Raw genomic sequence first — 25203 nt, forward strand, 5'->3', positions numbered from 1 at the left:
GGTGAGTGGCCCTGGGCCCAGGACAGACCCCTGTGGGACTCCACTCAAAGCCTCCTGCCATTCTGACATGAATGCTTTTATAATTACCCTTCACTTGTGGTTATTGAGCCAGTTGTCTATTCACCTTAAAGTAGTTTTGCCCAGCCTACATTTCGCCAATTTTGTTTGAGAAGGTCATGCAGGACCTTGTCAAAAGCCTTGCTGAAGTCCAGATACATTATATCCACAGCATTCCCTTCATCCACCTAAACTGTTACTTTGTCAGAGAAGGAAATCAAATTTGTTTGACACAAATTGTTCTTAGCATTTCTTAGGAAATCTATGGTCTTAGCAAATCCATGCTGGCTGCTTATGATCAGTCTCTCCTCCAGATGCTTGCAAATGAACTTCCTTAGGATATGCCAAAGTAACTTCCTAGGTATTGAGGTAAGGCTAACAGGTCTCTAGTTCTCCAGGTCTTTTTTCCCTTTTTTAAAGAGGGGAACTACCTTGGCCCTTTTTCAGGCCTCTGATACCTCACCTGTCTCCTATGGCTTCATAAATATCCCAGTGTCCTAAGTAGAGCCATGTCAACCTCTGTGGACACTTATGAGATGTTTACTGCAGAGCTGCCTAATTAGCTTGGTGGGAAACATCTCAGCATCTACACATGCAACCCTATTAAGCTGCAGTAAAGTAATAAACTCTGCCACAGGTGTGTGCTTGTAAATATAAGTACTATATAAGTACTACTACTAAATGTGCTGCAGTTCCCAGGCACATGTGTAAACAGTGCCCAGAAGCAATGAACTTCGGCAGCGTGTGCCAGAGTTTTTATTGCTTCAAATTAATTGCACGTGTAGATGTGCCCAGTATGATAGAAATCCGTAACAGCAAAAGAGTATTTGTTGCACTAAGACTATAGGATTAAACAAATTGGCTCCGCACATTAGCATGGATTTGTTAACTTGTGTTCAATCATGATGGTCTGCTTCAGTGCGCAGTATTGCCATATATTCTCCACGCAGTTCAGTTCTAGACATTTAGACTCATAAGGAGAGATCAGAAGATACTGTCTTTGCACTGACACTGAAATAAGACTAGCAAGTACAAATATATAACTGAAAAGAAATATAGGACATTTAAACTGATTTAAATGGGGGCAGTATCAAGGTCTCTCTATATCCACAGCAAGTTCACAGAGGCTGAAAGCTAAGTGGTAGAAAAGGCAAAGATGTCTCGTATTAGGAGGGCAGAGCTATTTGCTTGTGATGGATGCCGGCAGCTCTGGAAAAATAGTCTTTCTACATGCCAAATTATTTTTCTAATTCAGAGTGTTTCCAAAGTAGGAAAGGGCTAATTGGATATGGTTTCATACTGCATTTGGGTCAGGTATGGGAAAGGTAGTCATGTTGGGGGACAGGAAGTAGCTCCAGTGGGGTAGAGATAGAGGGACAAGCAGATTTCTCAACTTGCTAATTAACGGCTAATTTTCCTTGCTCAGAGCCCCCAGATGCCACAATTGGGAGGCACCAGGACTTTCTGCAGACAGGTCTTACCACTTGATAAGATAGACAGATATAATCTACAGGAAAGGGGAAGTCTCTTAGAATGTGAAAGATGAAATCTTGTTGATCCTGTAACCTTTGGTGTTTAGTTAGTCACATATGTGAAATATATATTATTCCTTGTCTAATTTTACCATAGGAACCATCAGGATGTGCTAACTGGAAACATGTAGACAATGTGTCAAGCATGAAACACGTGTTAGTATCCCATTTAACTAAAATGTTTGCATGCCTTGCCTTGCTGCAATTGCATATCTTGACTATAGGAGGCAATTTCCAAACCACCATTTTGATTTTACGTGGGCAAAAAGACTAGGAAAGAATAAGGCAGATAGAAGTGTAGTGATAAATACCCCATCCTAGACAAAGCTCACGGACTCTCAATTAATGTATAAATTTACATCCTGCAGAAGGCTGGCCTTATAATGAAAAGATAGCATGCTCCATCACAGAGTTTGGCTGTATCTAGGCTCCCCTATTAGGATCCTGTGTACTTTACTTCCTCCTCCATGGAAATCTGCTAGAATGCAGTTAATAAGCCACGCTGTCTCAGTGAATCTGTGGCCCTTTCAGCAGCTATATGCTGAGTTCTAATGCAAATTCCTGGGATGGATCCAAAGAAAAGCCTTACAAAAATGGCAAGACGCAGTTCTGCCCCAATCCACATTGAGCTTAGGAAAAGGACAGGTAAACAATTTTCAAGGGGGAAAGTACTACTAAAAGTGCACTAGTTAGCACTGAGCTTTTACAATCCTACATATAAAATATCGTTCCTAAAACACTGACAGTGCTCAAATTATGAAATAAGATAGGTTGTGTTTAGGTTAAGAATGATGAAGGAGAAGGGAAGCAAAAAAAGAATTAGAAAATAGCTCAGATGTGAACAGTTATTTGTACCCTCTCTTTGTAAATGATGAATGTGCATATTTTTTCTGGAAAAAGAATTACCCTGTGACTAAACTGAAGAGTCAGGAAAAGAACAAATAATATAAATGGTTATTAAAATGCTTATATGCTCTCGGAATTGCCACCGTACCAGCTCCTGAAAATATTACATTTCAAAGTGATCAAAGAATAATTAGAAAAGTGTTAGCAGGGACTGTCACAGATTCACAAACTGGAGTCCTTGAAAATTGGAAGTCTGAGTAAGACAACTCAGTTGTTTCATAAAGGGTATTTACAGGTAAGCAGTGTAGAAACTCAGATTTGAAGAAAAAAGAATAGGAAGGAAGTGGTATGAAAAATGGAGGAAAGGAAATAGGGAGAATAGAGCAAGAGTTGCTCCCTGTTTTCCTCCTGTAGTCCCACACCTTCTTGTTTTTCATCTTTAGCCAAACAGGACTGAACAAAAGAAAAGAAAACTGCTTAAATCATCCTTGTTCACTGAACCAAAGCCTTGCTGGTATATAAGCTTGTTTCTTCTCTTCTCTGATTCTTCTCCCCCTAGGAGTGCCAAACCACGCTCAGTGCCAAGTCACGTACCCACTGCTTCTACGTTCCCAGTACCTTTTAGCTATAAAACCTGATGACCTCTGCCTCGTGGACCCAGGGTCCATACTGACCCGGAACAGGTTTCCCCATTCACAGCACCCCAGCTTGCACAGAGCTACTGGTGTGTAGTCCCATATTGGGAATGTGCTCATCATTACTGCTCTCTTTTCCGTTATTTATTAAAATCAATGTTTGTTTATATTGCTTCTAATTCTAATGTGCAGTGTCTAATTATACTGTTTGAAAGTTGTAACTTTTACAACTTTGGGGAATTCTTTACAGTTGCCAGCTGTAATGTAGGACTAATCTGGGAAATAAAATGCTGTTGCAAGGGGTAAGAGGAACAGCACATCTAGAGCTTGCTAGATTATTATACTACATTAGAGAAGGCATTTGCCCTAAAGAGACTATAAAAGTAAGCAACTCAAATTATACTTCCAGTAGTTCTCAGAACTTGGTGTAGTAGAAAATAGGCTTCATTCATGACATACTCTTGTGTCATCGTGATTGCATGTACAGCCATTAAAGTATAATTGAAGTGTAGGAAATCAGGAAATGAAAGGGAGTTGAAGCCAAGGTTTTCATGCATGGACATAACAACATATGGGGAAAAACTCGGGGGGGGGGAAGGTCAGCAAGTAAAGAGAATGGAAAAGAATCAAAGTAATTTCTACTTTTAGAAAAACAGATGAGAGGTTTAGGGAAAATGCAGCAAGGGAATTCTAATGCTGGACTTTTTTCTCCTTCATGACATAATAAAAACCGTATATGTAAATACATATATAAAACCTATCAGAGTTCCCTCAGCTCCTGGCTCAGACCGGTGCTGAAGCCAGTAAGCCTGGCTTCGAAACTCAAATTGTTTTGAAACTTTCAAAATGTTTTGAGTTCCCTTGTTTTGTTGTGAAACTGTTTCGAAGGCTTTTGTTTCATTTTGATTTTCCTGTTTCGAGCTCGAAACAGCTTTGAAATGAAACGCCGGGTGAAATTTTGCACAGCCCTAGCACACAGCCCTCTGCACATAGTAGGATAGAAAGACCTTCCCAGGGAAAGACTTTAATGTGTGTCTTTCTTCCCCAGTCCCATCTAATGATGAGTGTCTTGGCCAAGATGAAAAGGCAGGGAGTGAAAAAGAAAGAGAGATCTTATGGACCACAGCAGATTTGGCTTTCGTGTGGGCCACATGAGGTCTTGTCAGATCTGATCCCACACAAGAAAAGAATCAATTTACAAATCAAAACAGGATCTCTTTCTGGTGGTCACGTCTCCTCCAAGGATATTGAGAGAATTGGAGTTTGTAGTCCTGAAGAATACCACAAGCCCTCAGCACCAAGGGGAAGAGGTTTACCAAAAGGGAATATTGTATTAAACTGAAAAACATTTGCAGCTTGATATGAACACAGTCACATAGATTGTTCCCTTTGCACCATGTAAGGATTCGCTCAATCTTTGAAATAAAACCGAGAGAAAAAAAATGATGGCTGCTATTAGTTCTTTGCTGCAGCAGGTATGCCCTTGCCTGCACAGGGCGCAGGCACAGAAGAATGAGGCTCTCTCATAATTCCATACCTTCTGAAAATTGCAGTATTATACCCTGCTCCTCTGGCAACCAAGGACCCAATGTCTAGGGTCAGTGTTTTGTATTTTCTGCAATATCCACTATACTCTTATGTACCAGCTGCCAGCTGCAATTTAAAGTGTTTGCACTGCTCATGTGTGTCACAGAAACAGAAATAGTGTCACATAACGAGATGTTTTACCTACATTTTATATAGAACAAGATCAGCTCTATGCAACCGATTAGGAATTCACTGCCTTTGACAGTGGAATCTTAGAAAACTCTTGCCTTAGGTACTGAGGACATCACAGATAGATCAGATCTAGTTCGAGTGTGTCTTCTTGTCTGTCAAAGTTGTAATACAGTTTAGCACAGATGAAGGAAAGAAATGAAATACATAAACAGGAATGTATCTTATTTGTCAAAAACAGATTACCCTCCATAACTATTCTCTTTTAGTGCCATGCCTGGTTCTGATAGGGGAGTTTGTATAAAACCTTTGTTCCATAACCTTTTTTCTTACACATGAGCTCCTCTGGTGAGAAACATTGTTGTGACTGAAGACTTTATGCCTATTCCTATTTCTGTTTCTGCTGGAATTTGTAAAATCAATATACAGCATGAGGTTGTCCCAGCTTTGCTAATGGACTTGGCCCAGTGTTGAGACTTGGGCATTTGCTCCCTTTTCTTGTGCCGTGCATTAATGGGTAGGGAAAATCTGAGTAGCCATGCATTACAAATGCTTGGGAGCCTGAAGGTGTCATCTCAGTAAGCTTTCAACATTCTAGGCACTGTCTATTTAACTTAATTTTGTTTTATAATCCCAAGATCAATTGTTTGTCAGAGTGGCTGCTGGGTACATAGCTAAGGCTGCACTTGAATATACAATTGCAAAATTCGGCAGAATAATGGATAACTAGAAATGTTATTCAGCCAAAGCCAAATTAAAAGCCAAATAATGGTTAGAACAGTGATATATTGCAGCAGGATGTTAAAAACAAAAAAACACCCCCAATTCCAGTAGTTATTCAACCTCACAAAAAAACAACTTATGAGTTAGAATACATTATGGAAAAAAGTACCATAGATAGAATATCTCCTGATTAAACTAGTGTACCAGAATTTCAATACACCTCTCTGATAATGTGTTTGCATGAAGATATTTATCACTGCCTATTTTAAACAATGTTCATTGATAGTAGCAAAAAAAAAAAAAAAAAGCTTTAAAATACAGATTGCAAGAGCGAGGGCAGCAGTAAGACCTTAGAGATTATTGTTCTGATCTGCTCTCTTTTGAAGTAAATGGGAATAGCATTGCTATTGTCTTCACTAGAAGCAGGTTTCACTCCAATAGAGAAACCTTAAACCTTCAGGCTATTAAGAGTCTGTGCTTCATCATGGGTGGCAGTGATTGTGAGGAGACCTAGAGCATTATAGAGGAGCAGCAGTGAGAGGGTCTGACTTGAGGAACAGGGAAGAGAGAGCTGATGCCAGAAGGAAGAAGAAAAAGGGAGCACAGTATTCCTGAAACCTCCCATCCTTTTCCAGACTCATGCTATCAAATATACAGGCAGTCCTCGACTTAAGACATTTCGAGTTACAACGAACGGCACTTACGACGTTTATAAATTAACACCTTGTTTCGACTTTCTGATGTCAGTTTCGACTTTTTGATGTGTGATCCAATGCCACGCCACCCCAGAGAACAAGCTTGCTGCGTCGTCCATCTCCCTGGAGAACGTCTGTCCAAACTTACTTGGACACTTTCTTTCAGAAAGCAGGTGAGACTCCAGAAAAACCTGCAGCCAAGACTCCTGAGAAGACTTCAGCCAAGAGCCCTTCAAAAAGTCCAGCGAAGTCACTCAAAGAAGTCTGTCCAAATCAATATGATTGCTGTTTACAATGTAAACACATTGATGTAGCTATATTACTCATCTATAATTGACTGAGTACAAAATTCTGGGTTATTTTTGGTGAAAACAGGGTATCAGGCCTTGGTTCAGGAATCAACCCCCCATTTATAACATTGTTCCTATGGGAAGATTGGTTCCAAGTTATGACATTTCGACTTAAGAAACCAATTGTGTCGTAAGTCCGAGGACAGCCTGTATCCCATCTGGCCAAAATGGAAAGGGAAAAGAAATAGCAAAGCTCATAATACTAGTTATTAGTGGAAGGGGAAAGTGTCTTCTCCTGACTATTCATGTTTAAAGAAATATATGAAGAATTATTCTAATGCCAGCATTTGGTCCAATACTTATTCACAGCTGAATTTGAGTACAGCCCCTTTATGCTTTGCATCCATTTGAAATGGGTGTCTGTTGAGTGCTGTGGAAATTGATGGATTTTTTTTCTTCTCTGTCTCCTTTTTTTTTTCCTTTATGTTTCTGAGGAATGGGGTCAAAGACCAGATTTGTGGAAGATACCTCTAGTAAAAGACAAAAGAAATTATAGTTCAATATTGTAATTCAGGGAAATGTGGCATATTCAATTGTTATGGGTATGACAAATCTGTGTTTAATGCATGTTCATATTCACCATTTTTAATATGAGAATTTATGCTGGGTGGGGGGTTGTTGGGTGTTTGTTTTTTTTTAAATATCTTCAGTGTTTTCTAACTGGTACAGGATCCCAACAAAATAAGATTTCCAAACCAAAGGCAATGGGTAAAAATGATATTATACTAGTAGTGAGAAATGCACGGGATATATACAGTCAGTGTTTTGAGAGATTTTTAAAAGCCAAGAACAAGATTCACCACTTGTTTTATATGGCTCCATTTTGACTTTTGAGTAGAACCACTTGAAATTCCAATTCCTTTTTATTTTATACTGGAGTTGGTCTGTATTAACACTGGTTTAACTAAAACTAGGTGAGAATCATGCTCCTTCAGTAATACAAATAAGAGTTTTCTCTTCTGCAGAGTGGGTTATACAGGACCAAATTAGATTCCATCATGATTAATGTATCTCACCACATTCTTGCAGAGTAGCAAATTAGTTTATAGTGATTTTCTTGAGAACAAATTAAAAGTACTGCACAACATCATGAGAATGGAGATGTTTTCCATAACATAAGAGTAACTGATTCAATGTTAAGATGTAAGGATATAGTCGAACTGGAATGTTAATCATTTGGGTTGGAAACAAATATCATGTTTCAAACAATTATGCTGTGCATGAAGTCTGTGCAATTAATTATATTTTTACCAAGTGAAGTGTAATATATAGTAGCAGAGCACCTAATTAGTTAGTAATTTTTTTAAAACTTCTGAACTAACAAAGACAATCTTTTGCTTTGTCAAAAGTTTAAAAATGTATCAGACAAATTATAAAACTCCAGATGATTTGCCTGGCTTGTGTTTACTTCTACTGTAGCTTATTGTATACATTTATTATGTGGATTATAATCTTCTTTTTCCCAAGTAATATAAGCGTTTTTTACTCTTGAGTTTCCTGTTTGAAAACCCAGCTTGTATTCAAACAATGGTTGCAGGTCAGAGAATATACCAGTTTACTAGATGTCAAACTAATCCTATGCATTGAGAAGTTAAGTGTAAAAGACTACAATTTTCACACAAAATATACTTTCATGATATGAAAATGACAATTTATATAAGATGTATTGTCAACAAAGGCAATGAAATTCAAACATAAGGCTATCCTAATTTTTTGAATTACCATTTTGTCCTTTGGTAAAAAAAAAATAGCTACAATGGAGCAGACTTATATTCTAACAAAACTCGTGTTTTGTCTTTAATGGGAGCCAATGAAAAAACACTTCAGATAAAGGCAATAAGCTGCTAATTATTAATATTCTCTTAAAATAATATATTTCTTGGCCAACAGTAGTGAACTGTTTATTATCAGAAGTTTGGGTATTGTCAAGTTTGTGGGTGTGAGAGCTATTATTAGCACAATTCTTAGTATTTTAATCCTAATCTAGGTCTAATGCCTGACATGAGTTATTGTAGGATATTGAGTAGTTTCACTTCACAGGTATGTACTCTCATATAAACCATAGTTTATCTTGTGAAATCACTGGAGTCAATAATATAATAAATGTCAGGTCATATGTATGTATAACAAGCTTTCCTAGGTAGCTCACAAGAGTAGATTACAAAGATTTGTAAAGTGCAACTGAACGTTTCCCTTGGCCGTTTCAGCCTAAAGCTAAGTTTCCCTCTTCCAATGTACATGTTGGGTGCGTCTTTATGAGACACTACATCACCATAGCAATGAGCTATGGCAACATAGCTCATCAGTACAGTGATACAGCATTGCTAGGCACTAACTGTGATGCCACTGCTACTGCACAGTAGCAACTACACACTAGTTTGTTGCCGCTGCACAGTAGGGTCGAAAATGACCCATGCACTACCAGGACTGTGCAGTACCAGTGGGAACTGCACAGTCATTTAGTACTTGCTTTAATACCAACTACGCAGTCAAGGACACATATAGATGCACTGGTCTCTTTCAGTGACTGAATGTATCTCAGATCCTGAGGAAATGAGGGCAGTTCAAGTTCAGGATATTTTTATAGGAAAGATAAGTATTTGTCTTCCTCCAGAACCCATACTATCATAACCAAGGAAATAAGATATTCATGAAGTTAAAAATTATCCACAAGTTAAACTATTTTCAAATTCCTATTTCATCCCAATAGGTATGAACATTTAGCAATATTATCTTACTTTTTATATCCAATGTCACGTGCATCGTTTGTATAGTCTTTACTGAACAGTTCCGATTAACATCTCTAAAGAAGATTGAGGCAAGTTTGTGGCTCAAGTAAAGTAAGAATTATATATTGAAAGACTTTTGACCTGTTTTTTTAATGTGTCTTTCATATCTTGCCAGCAGCTCAGGCTTAGCGTGGCTCAAGTTCCTCCCAAACCTGCTCCACTTTCTCTTTATTTGACCACCGTGGACAACAGTGTTAACTTTTTGAACAGTCAAGCCTGTAACCTATGCATCCTTTTTGACTTGGACTTCTCTCTAAATCTGCTCATCTGGACTGTGTTGCAGATTACTTCTGCAACATGATTTTTAACAGGAGTTCAGTTTTAATTCCTTTTAGGCCCTTTTGAAACTTCCACTAAACAACCTGGTGTAACACATTGGTTAAATTCAATTATCCTATCTCTTATTTTAGCTTCATTTTTTAAATAATATTATGCCTAGGTTCCTGCTGTCCCTGTAGAAAACTGATTGAACTAATGAAGCCTCCCACTGATTGTACACAATGGGTGTTTACAGAAGTTTAGGGCCCCGCTCTAATTTATGGCGCTTTACATAAAGCACCATAAATTAGATGTTCACCTGTTTGGGGGTAGGGGAGGGAGGCGGATGGAGCCTGCCTTCTCTGACCCATACCAGCAGGCAGGGATGCTTTAGCAGGCTCCAGAGAGGCTGCTGAACTTCCCCTCTTTGCAGCCCCACCCTCCCCACAGCTCCAGGGCTGTCAGAGAGGGAGGGAAGGGAAGTAACAGCACAGACTTGCTGGCTACTTTGAATGGCAAGAGCTGGGGGGGAGTGCAGCAGAGCCTCCTCAGCTCATGGACCCCCCCCCAACTGGTATTGAAGGGAGCCATGCTGGGCCCGTGAGGCAAGGGGAGGCCCCCTTCCTCAACCACCCCACCCAGGTCTCTTGACAGTGGCAGCATAGAGCTGCCAGCTGCTTTAAATGGCCACTGGTGAGGGGAAGGGTGGGGTGAAATGGAGCCCCCTTGCCTCATAGACCTGGCCCAGCTCCCCCCAGTACCTCAGCTGGGGTATTGGCGGGGGGGGATAAGGTGAGGAGACTCTGTTCCACCCCACCCCCTCTCAGCTCTGGCCATTCAAAGTAGCCGGCAGCTCCAGGCTGATCCTTTCCATTCCCATCTCTCCCCCTCTGACAGCCCAGCCCCGCAAGCACCAGTCCAGTCCTGTACCCTCATGAAAGATTAATCCTGGAGGGAACACAAGTTCCTTAAGCTAATACCTCATTTAATATAGGGTTATTTTTTTGCACAAATAGCCATTTTAAAAGTGGTCTGTAGCCATACATATCTGTTAATTCATGGCTGTAGAGTGCTTTCAGGGGCCCAATCTTGTGAAAAATGTAACTTGTACAAGCACCCAATAATTACCAAGGACTCCTCAGAGCATAAAGACTAGGGCTGTGCAAAGCTTTGGATCATGATTTGGATTCAGGGATGATTCGGAGGCCAAATCTATTAATCCAAATTGAATTGCAAGAAGCTTTAGGCTTTTCAAATCGATTTGGAGGTTCTGAATCACTTCGGAAAAGATTTGGAGGAGATTCGGCCAATGAGTATAATGGGGAATCAATGAAATATCTATAACTTTGTTGTCTTTTGGCTGACGTGGCTGAATCTTGCACGGATGGTAGCCCCTAATGAGAGCGTGACTCTTGCCAAGTTTAAAGGTGATAGGTGCAGGGGTTTCTGGGAAACTGCATCTCAAAGGCCTGAAAGCAAAATGCATGTCACTTGTATGTGTGTTAAGCCACAGTGAGGTGAAAACTGCAGGGATGGTAGCCCCTGGTGAGGCCACAAAGCCTGCCAAGTTTCAAGGAGATAGGTGCAGGGGTTCAGGGGAAACTGCACCTCAAGTTGCAGACAAGCAAACCTCGTGACATGGGTGACACTGTGTGTGTTAAGGTGCAGCAGGATGAAAGCTGCAGAGATGGTGGCCCCTGCTGAGGCCATGAAGCCTGCCAGCTTTCAAAGAAATAGGTGAAGGTGTTCTGGGTTCTGGGGCCCTGCACCTCTAGCTGCTGACAGGCAAAACTCGTGATATGGGTGCTGGTGCAACTGTGTCCGTCTTGGGTCATGGGGGTGGACTACTGCAGGCCTGGCTGCTAAGCTACTGTATTACCAGTTACCAGTCAGTCATGATTCACTCGGAGACCAGCTCAATACACAGTAGCTAGCTAATGTAACGAGTTAACGAATAAGGATTAACACCTACAAAACCACAGACTAAGGAGAGGAAAGAATCAATGCAGACAGTCAACTGCCCCAAGACAGACACAGTCAGTTGCACAAGCACCCATGTCATGAGTTTTGTCTGTCAGCAGCTAGGGGTGCAGGGCCCCAGAACCCTCTTGCACCTATCCCCTTAACAGCTGGCAGACTTTGTGGCCTCACCAGGGGCTATCACCCCTGCAGTTTTCACCCCACTGCGCCTTAACACACACAGGGTCATCTATGTCATGAGTTTTGCCTGTTAGCAGCCAGAGGTGCAGGGCCCCAGAAGCCAGACTTCCCCTGCACCTATCACCTTGAAACTTGGCAGACTTTATGGCCTCAGCAGGGGTGACCACCCCTGCAGTTTTCACCCTGACGTGGTGTAACACATTGCACCTGCAAGGTTTGGTATAGGTGCTCTCTATCAGCCTTAGAGCACGCGCCCAGTTCAGGCTATGAGACGTGTCCCCAGGACTTGGGCACTGGGCTGCATTCAAGCCTGAGAGAGGCCCTGACACTCGCCTGCCATGACTTGATCTTCCTTTCAGTAGTGGGGTTCTCCCTCGCAGGACCTTGTGGACCAGGCACTGCCCCTTGTGGGCATTCTTGGGGCTCCACCTTCCCTACACCCCAGCCATAAGTCAGGCTTCAGGATGACCAGGTGATGGATCGCTGGCTTGTCTCTTTGATGTTCCCTCCTGCTCTTGTCCCCTCTTGCCCATCCCTCAGTGTCTTTCTTTGCCCCGGGTGTCTACAGGGTGCAGGACCAGTTCTGCCTCAACATCTGCTTTGGCCTTATCTTCAAGCCGTCACGTTTGACGAGGCTGCCTCCACTCCTCTTCTTGACCCTTTCAGTCAATTGGGGATGCCTTTCCCAGTTTGGGCTCTGGGTGCCCTTCAAGATGTTAACGTGAACAAAAAAAAAAAGAGAAAAGAAAAGGAATAGTAGGGGTTCAGGCCACAGCCCACCCCACTCACGGCTCCAGCGTCTGCGGTCATTGGGATCCCTCAACTCCATCCTCCTTGGCCCAGCTGTCCTGCCGAGTTGGGTGTTTACCCTTTTAAGGGAGCCAGGACCCTTCTAGTGGGTTCCTGTCTGGCCCCCCGCAGATCCGTTGCTATTGCAGTCCGGTAGCTCAGGGAGCAGCTTCGCCTCCCGTCCCTGGCTTAGCTGCTGCCCGTGCTGTTTCCCCGCTGCCGGCTTTTAAATCCACCGGGTGACAGTTTTTGATGGCGTCATCTGCCAGCGCCGCTCCCAGCCACAAATAAAAGTGGCTGACAAACCACACTGGTGGCTTTTCTTGGTGCAGCGCAGCTTTTCCTGTTGACGGGAAGTAAGCCCCCTTCTTAGGGCTTTTGGTTTGGTCCTTCCAAGAGCTCACCCCAGCCTTGGGTCCTGCCATGAGAGGGTGTTCCAGGACCTCCATTTGTCTCCCCCTGGGACACACATACATATGACATGAGCTTTGCTTTCAAGAATTTGGGGTGCAGTTTCCCCACATCTATCTCCTTGAAACTTGGCAGGCTTTGTGGCCTCCACAGGGGCTACCATCCCTGCACTTTTCAACTGGCTGCACCTTAACACACACAGGTTCATCTATGTCACAATTTTTGCCTGTCAGCCGCTTGAGGTGCAGTTTCCCCCAGCCCCCTGCAGCTAGCTCCTTGAAACTTGGCATACTTTGTGGCCTCAGCAAGGGCTACCACCCCTGCAGTTTTGACCCCGCTGTGGCTTAACACACACACGACATGAATTTTGCTTTCAAGAATTTGGGGTACACTTTCCCAGAAACCCCTGCACCTATCTCCTTGAAACTTGGCAGGCTTTGTGGCCTCTGCAGGGGCTACTACCCCCTTCAAGTTTCATCCAAATCAGGCAAAAAACAACAAATTTATAGATACTTCATTGATTCCCCATTATGCCCTATGGTCAGATCTCAGAAGCAGCTTCAAAGCTTTGGAGCTGATTTGGCCAAATCAAAGCAGGAAACCAATCCAGAGCTCTGAATTGGATTGCTGGCAACCAAATTGGCCAGATCTGAAGCCGAATCAACTGGCTGCCTATTCACATAGGCCTAATAAAGACGTTCTGATCTAGTAGCGGCAGGTCCTCTTCAAAATATTCAGGATTTTGTTTTTCATCTACTCTTTCCCAAAAGTGTCAGTGTTTATAGTCAGTGTAGCTACAGCAGAACTGTTTGGCTAAAATAGAGTCTTCCTCTGAAGCATGCTGCACTACCTCCTTGACTGATCACTGTGGATAAAACCACCGTCCTGTAGGACACTTGAGCCTGTAACCTTCTTGACTTGAACTTCTTTCTAGGCCCTCACATCCAGGCTTCATATTCAGACAATACATTCAGTAGAGCACTCTTTACTATAATAATCTTCCTTCTTCACAGACTGACAAGAGGCAACTCACAAGATTACTCTAAGAACAAGGGGTACTTAAGACTCCTGCAGATGGATGGTAACTACTAAATAAAAAGAGGTTGAGAGCTCCTCTATGATGCCCCTGAAATTTCCTTTCTCCTGACCTTAGATCATTGATCTCTACCCTATTATTATTTATTTGTATAAACACTGTCCCATTTTTATTTATTTAAAGATAAGTTATACACATAAGACAAATGAGATCATGAGGGATGTCTTTATCTTACTAGACATCACCAGGAAGGAGTTAGCTTTATCTTTCAAGAAAAGAAAACTTACGGGTCACTTTCTTGAAGTGATTTCCCAAGTAGTGTCATATATTTACAAGATTTATACCATACTTAGAGGTTCAAGCCAGCCTTGCCAACCCCAGAAGGTCTCGGCAGGATAGAGAACCAGCTGGCTGCCCATGAAGATCTCCGAAAGTAAGAGATATTTGAAACTGAATGGGGTATGGGAAGGAGCATTGGGATTATTGTGTGGTGATTTGAACCTATGCATATAGGACTGAAAGGAACCTCCTATAATTGTATTCATAAATTTACCATAAATTTATCAAATTGAATCTAAAATCCAGGTATGTTTCTTGTCCCCATTCTTTCTGTTGAAAGGGTGTTCCAGAGCCTCACTTATCTTAGTAATTTTCTAATTTCTGGCCCAAATATAACTGTGGCCAGTTCATATGTATTTGTTCTTTTGTCAACATTTGTCTTTTAGCTTCATCTTCTCTTCTTCTATAGTGTACCCCTCCAGCCCTTCTCTGGATGTGTATATGGGGGATGCCTATACAGTGCAAGGAAGTGACACACTGGGTGTGTCTACACAACATGCTAACTCTTCAGTAGCCTAATAATATTGCGTAGCAGCGCATCATGGCAAAAAGGGTGCTAATACGCTACTGCACAGCATTATTAAGTTACTGCACAGTAGCGTCACAAAAAAGGAATTCAGCACCAGTACTGTGCAGTAACTCTAGTTACCATGCATTTATTTAGTACTTGATTTTATAAGTACTAAATTAAATGTGCAGTAACCACTGCACCTTAATGAATGTGTAGATTCCCCCTGGCTCCCAAAACAGAAGCAAAATGGCTACATTTTTGTGTAGCAGAATACACACTACACAGATTGCATTTCACATACTAAGGTATTTTTAACATACAAAAATCAAATCATAGTTCTAAAATAATAACAAATAGATTTCATAGATGTTTGGGTCAGAAGGGACCTCAGTAGATCATTGAGTCTGACCCCCTGTCCTGGGCAAGAAAGAGCGCTAGGGTCAGATGACCCCAGCTAGGTGCTTGTCTAGTCTTCTCTTAAAGACCTCTACAGTAGGGGAGAGCACCATCTCCCTTACAAGCCTATTTCAGATTTTGGTAACCCTCACTGTAAAGACATTTTTCCTGGCTAAATCAGCTCTCCATCAGTTTATGACTGTTGTTCCTAGGAACCTCAAGTGGTACCCTGGTAAACAGAGTATCCCCTATTCCTTGCTGTCATTACCCCACCTCCAGTGAATTTGTAGATGGCCACAAGATCCCCTCTCAGCCTTCTTTTGCGAAGGCTGAAGAGATTCACATCCTGCAATCTTTCCTCATCAGATTTTACCTGCAGGCCCTTAACCATACAAGTGGCCCTTCTCTGGACCCTCTCAAGGTTATCCACATCCCTCTTGAAGTGCGGTACCCAGAACTGGATTCAGTACTCAAGCTGTGGTCTTACCAATGCCGCATAGAGGGGAAGCATCGCCTCCTTAGTAGGTGTGTTAGTGATTCTTTCTCCCTAGATGCAGCACTTCGCACTTATCTTTGTTAAACTGCATCCTATTCTGTTCTGCCCACTTTCCCAAGCTGTTCAAATCCTCCTGAATCCAATCCCTGCCCTCCAGTATGTTTACTTTGCCCCATAATTTGGTGTTGTCCATGGATCTGGACAGAGTGCTTTCCATGCCGTCATTCAAGTCACTGATGAAGATATTGAACGGCACAGGTCCACAGACCGAACCTTGGGGAACTCCACTGCCCGCATTTTTCCAGGTCAAAAATGACCTGTCCAGCACCACCCTTGGGTATGTCCCATAAGCCAATTTTCCACCCACCTGACCATGTAATAATTTAGTGCACAACCACTTAATTTATTTGTAAGAATGGGATGTGACACTGTATCAAAGGCCTTTTTAAAATCCAAATAGATGACATCTACCTCAACTCCTGCATCTAAGCTTTTTGTGACCTGGTCATAAAAAGAAACAAGGTTATTCAGGCAGGATCTACCTACTATGAAGCCATGCTGGTTTCCCTTCAACATTATTTTTCCTACTGGACTCCCACAAATGTGATCTTTAATAATTTTTTCAAAGGTTTTGCCAAGGATAGAAGTGAGGCTAACTGGCCTATAGTTACCTGTATCATCCTTTCTCCCCTTCTTGAAAATAGGGACCACACTGGCCCTTTTCCAGTCCTCTGGGACCTGTCCTGAGTGGCAAAACCCAGGAGGAATTTCCAGTATATAATTACAAGTACTGTGAATAAGTTCAGAAGGAAGCTCTACTCATTAAGCACTATAGTGATTTGCACTAAACTCTGATTAGAGCTTGTAATTCCCATCACTTACTCAATATGTTGTAAAAACACTTAGATGCATTTGCGTGAACTTTAGCAGGCATTTGGACTATGTGATGGGAACTTCTTGAGTAATGGGTCTTTTGTACTAATGCAGCAACATTTTGTCCTGTATTACACTTAGCTTGTAGGGTAAGTACGTTTTTAAAACCTCAACAAATGAAGTTGAAACAATAGTGCAAAGTGCTGAAACATGAAGCTGTTTGTTTAATAGCATACAATTGACCCAGTCTGTTCCCTTTTAAATCTCTCAACCTGGCAGCTGTCATTTTATTGTCATTGTTTCAAGTCTCCTTACCCAGTTTCTTTAATTTCTGTTAGGAGATCAAACAAATCCAACTGATCTGTTTGAACTGTAGTTATTTTAGTATCCTCAGAATTATGGATGTTCTAGTTTTTGATGACAGTGAAAATGCCCAGAGTGTAACCAAATGAAGACATCTATCCAGAATGTTATCTCCCAGTAATTTATATTTAAATGGAATAATGTTCCCCAATTACCTGCCTAAGCAGACAAAGCAGGTCACCTAACACACTTAGTTTTAACAAAGATAGCCTGAATTCAAAACATTTCTCAATAAAACGAACAGTAGAGGAAGAATAAAGGTTTACATTCACCAGCCAGCATATAAAACCAACTTTTAAAATGTTATTTTTTTTTACTCTGAAAGATAGTATAGCCTAACATCAGTTCATATGTAGCTGTATACAATCAGAGGAAAAACATTTAAACATCCCAGCATGGGTATTTCCATTTAAATCTGATTACAGTGAAATAAAACTGTAGCTATTAAAGGTTTAGAAGAACTACAAATACAAGCAGTAAAAGAAGACAGTTAGTAAATGAGGTAGTAAAACATTTCAGCAGGGCAAACAGTTTATAGCACTCAGCCTTCCTGTAGCAGACTGTGCTATTCACTACAGACCCGTGCACTGTTCCCTGAACTGCACTTAAACCTGCAATTAACCTTTCACGCCTAATGAAGCTGTTGTGCTGGAAAATTAAAATATATAGTACTGCCTGCTTTTACAGAGACTGGGAGGAGAGCATCTCAAAATGAATGACTTTTCAGAGGCTTTTGTTCAAATGCAAAATTAAAGTGCTATGTGTATATAAATTGGGATGCACTTTGCAAGGCAATCTCATTTGATGTGCTGTATTTTATTCCTGTACTTATTAATTGTTTTGCATAATTGTTAAAAAAAAAAACAAAAAAACCCTCACACCAGTAATTTTATGATTAGGCTGTTACTTCTTGAGAAACAACTATTACCATTTAACTTCCCATTAGGAAAGTCTAGTAGGCAACTGTTGATCCTCTGGATCATGGTGTACATCTAAGAGGTCTAGTCTGATGCCTAATGAAGCTTTGTGGCTGACAAGCTCAATTCAAGAGCAACACAGCTTGTTACAAGTTTCACAGATCCATATGTTGTCTGAGTTGGAGTCCAAGTTTACAACATTCTGCTTTCTTCTTTCTCAGTTTGCTTCCATCCTCTGGATCAAAGCTGGTTCCTGTTGAGCTGCTCCCAGTGCCAGATGTTCCTTCCAGATCAGACAGGATTCTGTGCATTCTTCCCAGTTTTCTGTATTGATGTTGAACAACTTCATATAATTTTTGCATACATCATGATAGGGCCATAGAGGGTGACTCCACTTTCTAGAACCATCTTGAATCTCACCATGCAAAATATTCTTGGGGATATGGTCTCCTCCCATTCTCTTGTAATGGCTGATCCATCACAACCTCCTCTTCTTGTTAGTGGTGTTCAAGTGTGTCAGCCCTGTGTGCTCCAGTACCACTGTGTTTGGTATTTTGTTTTCCCACTTTATTTTCAGGATCTTACACAGACATCTCACATGAAAGCTGTACAATCTCTTGATGTGCCTAGCATATGTAGTCCATGTTTCTGAACCATAAAGCAGGGATGACAGCACTTACATCTCATAGATTTACATCTTCATCTTAGCTGAGAGTTTGCTATTATACCATGCGTGTTCCTGTAATAGTCTCCAATTCTTAGCTGCTTATCAAGTTCTGTTAGTCAGTTCAATCTGAAGGTGAAGATTCCTGCTGATTGTAAAGCCCAAGTAGCAAAACCTGTCAACACCAAGATATCCAGTGATGTCAGGTATTGGTCCTTCCACCCCTTGGTACATGATCACAGTCTTTTTGGGACTAATTGTCGTCCTGAAGCTCTTGCATGACCCAGAAAATCTATGCAAGAGATTTTGTGGGCAAGGTTCATTGTGGGCCATGTCATCTGCAAACAGGAAATCTCTCAGAGCCAGTTCTTTCACTTTGGTTTTTTTTCTAAACCTTGTGATGTTGAACAAGCCTCTGTCTAGTCTGGTTCAAAGATAAATACCATCATGGCTGTCCCTGAATGCATGAAGAAGCAGGAATGAAAAGTAGATGTCAAAAAGCACAGGGGCTGAGACACACCCTTGTTCATCCCATTGTTGATGTCAGAGGCATTTGATTCTCTGTTTCCATGCACTACAGTTGCCTTCATGCCTTGGTGTGATGAGTGAGTGATGTTCAACAGTTTGGGGATGGGAGGAGGCAATCCAGTTTCTTCAGAACAGTAGAAATGCCCTTGTGGTATTCGTTTTTCTCTACACTTCTCTTACAGTTGCTTGACTGAAGATACCGTGTCAATGGTGGAGTGTCCTATGCAAAAACCACATTGGCTTTCAGGATAGATTCTTTCACCTAGAGATTGTAACCTAGGGAGCAGGATGTGAGTGACAAATGTTTCAACAATGTTCAACAGGGAAATATCTCTATAGTTGTCTCGGTCACTTCTGTCCCATTTGTCTTTTTATAATTGTACAAACTGAGCATCTTTGAAATCTTGTGGTGCCACTTCCTCTTTCCAACAGATCAGTATAACTTCATGAAAGTCTATGGTTGTGCTAAAGATAAGTAAGTTCATATTGCTTTCTCTTGTATTTTTTCTCATTGTGAATGAAATTGTCTTTGAAATATATACTTCCTACTTCTGTTTGACTTAACTCACTTCCTAATGATTTTTCCATGCATATCTACAAGCTATAGATTGTGTATCCACCGAAGGTTATGAAAATAACCTGACCTAGTTTTGCACAGCTAGATCAAGCTGGGCTTAAAGAATAGATCTAGCCCTGTAACTGGACTTGAATTTCTAGAAATTAGACCATTAAAGGTTTTGCCCTTACACAGTGCAGTGGAAGCTGATTCAATAGCTCTTTGATTACCATCCTACTGCAGATAAATGTATGTGTTTGGCTAATATCAACTGAGATAGATATATTTAAATGGAAATCCCTAAAAAAGACAATTAAATTAAACAAGCTGTGAAACTTGGTGACAAAGGTTGACCATTGTAGAATGTATGTTTCCAATTTTAATAATCTTTCATGTATTTACTTCTGACATTTAGGAAAAGAACCTATAAAATCAAGGATAATTTCATTATTATATTTAAACCCCAGCATTTTTATTGACTCGGCATTTGGTTTTTTATGTAAATATTTTCCTGTAATATGTGTGCATCAGCTTGACTTGGCAAATGAAACTCCTTTAGACCACCAGTCTGAAATAATGAATTGTTCCCCCAGTTAATTGCATTGCTTTGATAACAAGGAACTGTGTTGGGCTTAGAGAACACAATAAGTGAATTTCATCAGATCATCTGTGCGACGTTTTGAGAAATGATCCTCTGGAGTGACCTGATTTTAATGGAACTCTAACAGCATGCCAACATGTCCCAGCATGCAGCAGTGGATTGGAAGAAAATAGGTCTTCCTGTATAGTAGTATTATGCAGAGTAAGGTTAGCAGCATGCCACCAAGCAGCATACTAACAAAAAAGTCCTGTTAAAAGAAAAATTGGAAGACCTGTTTCTCCCTAATATATAATCCATTTTGTATACTTGCTAAGCCTCGCTGTTAAAAACAGAGCTGCACATAAGCAAAAATCAAAATGCCACTTAGATTTTATCCTCCAATTTAGTAACACCAGATATTGTTGATGTTACAAAGGTGCCTCAAGGACATCTTATAATTTCATTTATCAAAGTCCAATATTAGGAATTGCTAGCTAATGCCAGAAAATATATATGTGTATGTGAGAAAAATTACTTAATTAATCTTGACCCTTACATATCGTGAAACACAGAAATGCTAAGTACTGTTATCATCTTTATAGTATATGGCATTTTCTATTTTCAAAGAACTGTAACACATTAACTAATTAATTTTTGCAATATCTTTGTGAGGTAGAAAAAGATACTGTTCATTTTGCATTGGCACAGAATTTATAGGATACTGGCAATCTGAACCACTTGTTTTCTTTCTGACAGCGTACCTTATATAAGTTGAGCAGGTTTTGGGCCATGTGCAAGTGAAAAGCTATTATTTTTCTCTGTTTCCTACTGGCTAAGTGTATCACAATGAAATAACGCACAAAAAAATCTTTCTTAAAATTAGACTTTGTAATAGATAAGATTAGTCTGATTCTGATTCAGGTTAAAAAAGTACACACTAAAAAATATTGACACTATTTTAAAGATTAGCCATGAGTTTTTGAGACAGTTGTATGAGCTGAACTATTTTTGTTCACAGGTGGCATGTCTACACAAGACACAAAATGCAGAGTAGCCTAATAATGCACGCAGTAACATGTCATGGTAGAAACAGTGCTGATATGCTACTGCATGCTCAGTATTATTAGACTACTGAATAGTAGTGTCATTAAAAGGCACATGCCAGTGCTACTGCACAGTAATGCCAGTTACTGCACATTGATTTAGTACTTGGCTATACAAGTATTAAACTTAATGCACCATAAGTACGGCACATTGATGAACATGTAGACATGACTAGTACATATTTTATTCTTGCTATGTTGGTTCTTACAGTTGTGAAACTGGAAATCAACTATTTCGGACCCAATTTGCAAACAGATTTTTGTGAACTATTTGGTGCTAATGTTTTACATGGGCTATTACTATTATGCTTCACCACTTGTGAACATGTCACAATAAATGCATGGTTTTTGTGTGTTTTGGCACTCTTAATCCATTCTAAGCTCTCAATGCTATAAGCAGTATCAGGAAGATGTGCATCGTACATATATATTTCACAGGGTTCCACCATTTGTTATTATTTTAGGGCTATAATTTTTTTAATCTAAAAAATATCTTTGTATGTAAAATGTAATCCATCTAGTATGTTTTCAGCGACACCAGAAGCAGTGATAGCCACCTGGCTATCTTAGTTCTGCTTTGGGAGCCAGTGTGTCACTACCTTGCATTATATAGGCATATCCTGTGAACAGGTGATATTTCTGCATTAGCATTGGTCTTTTCCATCTCTAATTTCTCTGATTTTAGGGCTTCTGTGATAGGACCTCTGAGATACAAAATTAAAATAGCTCACATTTAATCCTCATTCTTATTTATAATTTCATTCAGACAATATGATGACATGAGCCAAAATACTTGGATAAATTCATAAACAAAGTAGATACGTTTTTCCAAAATTTCTATCTGTTCTGCTAAAACTGTACTTAATGCTTTTCCCAATTCTGGGTCCTTTTTTCTGAGTTAAACCTGCTTCCACTAAGTTTTCTGATCAAAGTCTTTAATACCATATTTACTCAAATACAAGATGAACCTGATTATAAGACACCCCCAATAATTAGATTCCATATATGAAACATTTATCAATTTTATATACTTTTCCAGGTATAGAATCTAATTTTTGGAGGTTGGCCTTGAATTTGTCACCCTGGGCCAGTCAGCCCTAAGGGAAGGAAAACCCAAGCCCACAGGCTTCTGGGTCCCAACACACTGCTACAGCAAGGAAAATAAATCTGGAGGATCAGGTGGCATTCTGCCCTCATAATTTCTTCTCCCTGTAACTCCTTCTTCTGCCTCCCCTATGGTCCCCCTTATGGTTAGACTCTGCTCTCCCCGAGCACATGGGAGTGAGGGGCAAGTCTGAAAACACTGACATTGAGACAAACATGCATATAATAATTTAGTTAATCTAAACTTTATGCATATTACCTTTTTTGAAATTGCTGCAAGTTTTAGCACAGGTTCTCAATAAACACACTTCTAAATAGCACTTCTATAACTATTATATATAGTACAGATTATGCACGATAGCAGTCCAAAGCCAAAAGGCTTATGATTTACCACATAGTTCAGTGGGCTAGGCCCCAGCAGAATCAACAGCATTTCAAGCCATGGTAAACCAATAGCTCAACACAGCTCTGTATGTGTATGTATACCCCAACAAGGATCCATGTGCTAATTAGCCCCCACTCATGACTGGAATTGGCTGTTGTTGTCATGAGTCCTGGGATCTTCCAAAAATGCATATGCAGATGAGGCACAGGGCAATCTGTCAGATGAAAATGCTTTCCCTCCTGAAAAGCCACACGTATCCTTTGATGGTGATGTGACATGTCAAGTATAGGTTGACAGTATAATAAGGCAGGGGGCAGGCAGGGGGAGCCGGTGCGCTCCCCGGTGGACCTAGAAGTGGATGAGTGCTTCTGGTCCACTTCCAGGTCTGCTGCTGAGAACGCTGGGGAGCCCCCTGCACTCTTGTGGGATGCTCCATGCGCCCCAGCATCTCAGCATTCATGAGCCCCCGGTACCTTGAGGTATGTAGAAAAATTTAAAGCTGTGTCTATGTCCAAATCACTGAATCTCTCCAAATAGCTCCGAATCAATTTGAAGCGTTCTGATTTGATTTGAAGAGATTAAAGGGTCTCTTGATTCAATTCAGATTCAGAGATACAGCCACTGAATCGGGCCGAATCTCCGCCAAATCAAATCAGCGACTGAAGCTTGACACGGCCCTAACATAGGACCACTGCAAGCTTCCAGTCGGAATAGACTACTGAATTGGATGGTAAACTGTTTAATCTCAGCTGACTCCAAGCCAAAAGCAAGACCACAACACCTCAGTCATCAAGCTTCAGTATACTGATGATGCTGTAGTCTGTGCTCACTCGGAAGCAGACCTTCAGGCAATCATCAATGTCTTTATTGAGGCATGCAAAAAATGGGACTTATGCTTAACATTAGGAAGACTTAGATCCCCCATCAACAAGCTGTTAATGAGCAATCCCCAGCTGTAGTAATTCAGATTCATGGTGAGACTCTGGAGAACATTGAGTATTTCCCATACCACAGGCAACATCTCTCGCAGAAAGCTGACATGGATGAAGAAATCCAACATTGCCTCAAATGTGCAAGTACAGCCTTCAGACACCTGAGGAAATGGGTGTTCAAAGATCATAAACCAGTAATTGTGATCCCCACCTTACTGTACATAGCTGAGACTGGATGACACCTCAAGCAGCCTCTTGCAAGCAAACACCGTGAGCATCGAGGCAACAATCATCCAACATCAGCTTTGCTGGGCTAGTTATGTCATCCAGGTGTCCAACTCCAGACTCTGAAAGCATTTTTTTTTCTGTCAGCTCAGTCAAGGCATGTGGCTCAAGAGGAGGGCAGAGAAAGCACTTCAAGGGTATCCTTAAAGCCAACTTGAAAAAAATTCAATATTGACATCAACTTATGGGAGACTGTCATCCAGAACCACTTGCTACTGCGAAGGTCTCAGTACTTTGAAACATTATGACAGCAACAGGAGATTGAAAAGCGGGAGGGGCAGAAACAGTGTGTTGCAGACTGAATCAAAACTCTAGAACTACTCCCCTGCATGGAAACACATGCCAGAATTGCAACAGAGTCTCTCAATCCCAAATCAGCCTTGTCAGCCATCTTCAGGCCCACAAATAAGACATAGTGACGGAAGACAATCATCCTTGACTGCTAGGGACTGCTGAAGAAGAGTTGCTTTCCATTACTGAACACTTGCTAGTTTTGGCAGCAGTTTCATGATAGTCATTGTATTTAATGAGGTTTCTTTGTATGCAAATATAAGATGACAAGCTATTTTCCCTATGCTGACAGTGGAGGGGGGGGGGTGCATCTTATATTTGGGTATATGCAGTAAAATATAAAACAGTGTTTTATTTCTTCATACTACTGCATTACCACGTCTGATATCCTGTTAATATATTAAGATAATTCTGTTTGTGTTTTAAATTGAAATGTACTCCAGTAGCCTAATCTTTTCCTTTTAGGTTTTCCTTTTATTATATTATTATGACCAGATGGAAATTGTATAGACATATTTGTAGCTCCTTATAGTATGTTGCTTCTATAAACAAGAAATGTTGACAATTTCCAGAAGGATAACTCAAGGCAGAATTTAACATCATGGCTTTACCTGATTTTCACCAGGCTCCCACTATTGGAAAAAATGACCACATCACTCTTTGTTTCATAGTTTCATAGTTGGTAGGGTTGGAAGGGACCTGAGCAGATCATCAAGTCCGACCCCCTGCCATGGCAGGAAAGAGTACTGGGGTCAAATGACCTCAGCAAGGTGTTCATCTAGCCTCCTCTTAAAGACCACCAGAGTAGGAGCCAGCACCACTTCTCTTGGAAGCTGGTTCCAGATCCTAGCTGCCCTGACAGTGATGTAGCGCCTCCTGATGT

At 40.9% G+C, this 25203-nt stretch overlaps 1 protein-coding gene and 1 long non-coding RNA gene across 3 annotated transcripts in view; both read left to right on the plus strand.

Moving 5' to 3' along the window:
• The window catches only part of ATRNL1 (attractin like 1), a 1264546-nt gene that overhangs the window by 1236281 nt on the left and 3062 nt on the right, over positions 1 to 25203 (plus strand). The gene's annotated exons all lie outside the window — the stretch shown is intronic.
• LOC109287645 lies at positions 4052 to 18377 on the plus strand. Its single transcript, XR_002094925.1, has 3 exons — positions 4052 to 4062; positions 12744 to 12752; positions 18267 to 18377. It is a non-coding gene; the product is annotated as an uncharacterized LOC109287645 (long non-coding RNA).

The sequence above is a fragment of the Gavialis gangeticus genome, unplaced genomic scaffold (assembly GCF_001723915.1).
Source record: "Gavialis gangeticus isolate Ggan-Ray unplaced genomic scaffold, GavGan_comp1, whole genome shotgun sequence".
Lineage (NCBI taxonomy): Eukaryota > Metazoa > Chordata > Crocodylia > Gavialidae > Gavialis > Gavialis gangeticus.